The sequence below is a fragment of the Belonocnema kinseyi genome, chromosome 6 (assembly GCF_010883055.1).
Source record: "Belonocnema kinseyi isolate 2016_QV_RU_SX_M_011 chromosome 6, B_treatae_v1, whole genome shotgun sequence".
In the NCBI taxonomy this organism is placed as follows: Eukaryota; Metazoa; Arthropoda; class Insecta; order Hymenoptera; family Cynipidae; genus Belonocnema; species Belonocnema kinseyi.
Genome location: NC_046662.1, coordinates 26,673,904 through 26,677,282, shown reverse-complemented (window position 1 = coordinate 26,677,282; position 3,379 = coordinate 26,673,904). Strand labels below are relative to the sequence as shown.

At 24.9% G+C, this 3,379-nt stretch overlaps 1 protein-coding gene across 2 annotated transcripts in view; it reads right to left on the bottom strand.

The window, feature by feature from the left end:
* LOC117175221 (fukutin-related protein) overlaps positions 1-3,379 on the bottom strand; it is a 14,622-nt gene that overhangs the window by 5,132 nt on the left and 6,111 nt on the right. The window lies entirely within an intron of this gene.

Sequence of the window (3,379 nt, the reverse complement as noted above, 5' to 3'; positions counted from 1 at the left end):
AATTAAAAAAAATGTAATTTTCATCCAAAAAAGATTCCAATTGGTGTTTCAAAATCAAAATATGAATTTTTAAACTAAAAATAAGCTTCTACTAAAAAAAAAATTAATTTTCAATTTAAAAAAATCAATCTTAAAAAAATGGAGAAGTTGCATTTTCAGTTAAAAAATTAATTTTAAACATAAAAAAGGTTTTTTCCACTCCAAAAGTAGTTGAATTTTCAAGTGAAAAATATTAATTTAAAAAAAATAGTTAAACTTTCAAACAAATACATGAATTTTCAACTAAAAATATAAATTTTTAACAAAAAACTCGAAAAAGAAGATGAATTTTTAAACAAAAAGTTGCATTTTTATTTTAAAAAATCACTAAAACAGATGACTTTTTAAATCAAAAAGATAATTTAAAGAAAAAGTTGTTGAATATTCTTTTAAAAAATATTTCAGTTGACTTTTACCGATCAAAATATGAATTTTTAAACAAACAAAAAAAAAAAAAATTCTAAAAAGAAGAAAAATGGATTTTTCAGCCCAGAAAGACGAATTTTTAACCAAAAAGGATGACATTTCTCTTAGAAGATATTGTTTGTTATTAAAAAAAAAATTTTAATAACTTAATTTTCATCAAAAAAAGATTCCAGTTGATTTTTCAAAGTCAAAATATAAATTTTTTAACAAAAAATGAATTTCTACAAAAAAATGAAATTTTTAATTTAAAAAGATCAATCTGAAAACAATGGAAAAGTTACATTTTCAGTAAAAAAAAAAATTATTTTCAAACAAAAGAAGCCATGAATTTTCAACAAGGTAGTCAAATTTTTAACCAAGGAAATTAATTAATTAATAATTAATTAATTAATTAATAATAAATTAATAAATTAATATTAATTAATATTCTGTACAACAGTTGTATATTCAAGAGAAAAATTAATTTTCAAACAAACAGTGGCATTTTTAAATAAAAAACACAACATTACATACCAAGAAAACAAATTTTCTACCAAAAAGACGAATTTTCAACTAAAAAAAGGTGAATTTTCCACCAAAAATGGAATAGTTACATTTTTAGTTAAGAAACAATTTATTTTAAAATTTTAAAAATGGCAATTTTCAACAAATTAATTAAATTTTGAATCAAGCAAAATAAATTCTTAACAAAAAAATGTACGAGTTGAAATTAACGAGTTCAATCGCAATGTACCTGACAGGCCACCTGTATTTATTCGAAAAATTTCAAAATTCAAAATCGCGGATCCAATATGGCGACTAATTGAAGGAAAAATCTCAGAATAGACCATTATATTTGCAACTTGTCTGAAACTTGACGTACGGAGTTTTTAGGGTCGCTGATTACAAATTTGATATAAGTTTTTGGAAAAACAAAATGGTGGATTCAAAAGGGCGGACTAATTTTTTTTTTAAACTGCTCCATTATGCATAAAAATCAGTGTAAGGGGGTTTTTGGGGTTGTTGAGTACAAATTTGACATTTATTTTTGAAAAAACAACATAGTGGATTCAAAATGGCGGACTAATTTAAAAAAACTACTCCAATATGCACAAAAATCAGAGTGAGGTGGTTTTCGGGGTCACTGATTACGAATTTGATATCAGCTTTTGGAACAACAAAATGGCGGATTCAAAATAGTGGACTAATTTTTAAAACTATAACGGATAATTTTTTTTAAATTAGTCCGCCATTTTGAAACCGACATTCTCTTTTTGTGAAAACTGATATCAAATTCGTAATCAGCAACCCCAAAAACTCGCTTACACTGATTTTTGTGTATAATGAAGTAGTTTTTTTAAAATTAGTCCGCCATTTTGAATCCGCCATTTGTTCTTTTTTTCGAAATAAAATATCAAATTCGTAATCAGCGACCCCGAAAACTCCCTTACACTGATTTTTGTGTATAATGAAATAGTTTTTTAAAAAAATTAGTCCGCCATTTTGAATCCAAAATTTGTTTTTTTTTCGAAAATAAATATCAAATTCCTTATCAGCGACCCCGAAAACCCGTTACATTGATTTTTGTGAATAATGGAGTAGTTTTTAAAAAAGTCCGCCATTTTGAATTCGCCATTCGTTTTTTTCGAAAATAAATATCAAATTCGTAATCAGCAACCCCAAAAACTCGCTTACACTGATTTTTGTGTATAATGAAGTAGTTTTTTTTTAATTAGTCCGCTATTTTGAATCCGCCATTTGTTTTTTTTTCGAAATAAAATATCAAATTCATAATCAGCGACCCCGAAAACTCCCTTACACTGATTTTTGTGTATAATGCAGTAGTTTTTAAAAAAATGAGTCCGTCATTTTAAATCCAAAATTTTTTTTTTCGAAAATAAATATCAAATTCGTTATCAGCGACCCCGAAAACCCCCTTATATTGATTTTTGTGTATAGTGGGGTAGTTTTAAAAAAATTAGTCCGCCATTTTGAATTCGCCATTCGGTTTTTTCGAAAATAAATATGAAATTCGTAATCAGCGACCCAGAAAACTCTCTAACACTGATTTTCGTGTATAATGAAGTGGTTTAAAAACAATTAGTCCGCCATTTTGAATTCGCCATTCGTTTTTTCGAAAATAAATATCAAATTCGTAATCATCGTAGAAAAAATTCATTTTTCTTAATTGAAAATTAAATTTTTTCTGTTGAAACTTATTTTTTGTTAAAAAATTCATATTTTGATCTGGAAAAATCAACTGGAATCTTTTTTGAATGAAAAATAAACTATTTTTTTCGAAATTTCTTTTTTTCATTCAAGAGTTCATTTTTTTAATGAGAAATTTCATCCTTTTTGGTTAAAAATTCGTCGTTATTTATTTTTTTTAATTATCTTTTTGATTTAAAGTCATCTGTTTTAGTAAAAATTAAATTTTTTTGTTAAAAAATGCAACTTTTTGGTTAAAAATTCTTCTTATTTCTTCGAGTTTTTGTTGAAAATTTATGTATTTGGTTGAAAGTGTTACTATTTTGTTGAAAATTAATATTTTCTACTTGAAAATTCAACTACTTGGGTAAAAGTTAAACGACATTGCTAAAGATTCAACTGGTTTCTCTTAATTTTCTGAATTCCTGGAATTTTCTGTAATCTCTAAACACTCTGGATTCCCTTAAATTCTTTTAATTCCCTGAAATTTCTAATTATGTTGAATTCAGGAGATTCCTTGAATCTTTAAAATTTCTTGTATTATTTAAATTCCTAAAATTCTTTGAATTTTTTAAACCTCTAAATTCATAGAATCTCTTTAAAACCTTTAATTCATCTGAATTCTTCTAAAGTTGTCAAATTTCAAGGAATTTGGATAATTATAATTGATTGAACTTGATAATTGTAATTAAACTGTAAAATTTTTAATAAATTGTCGAAAAACCTT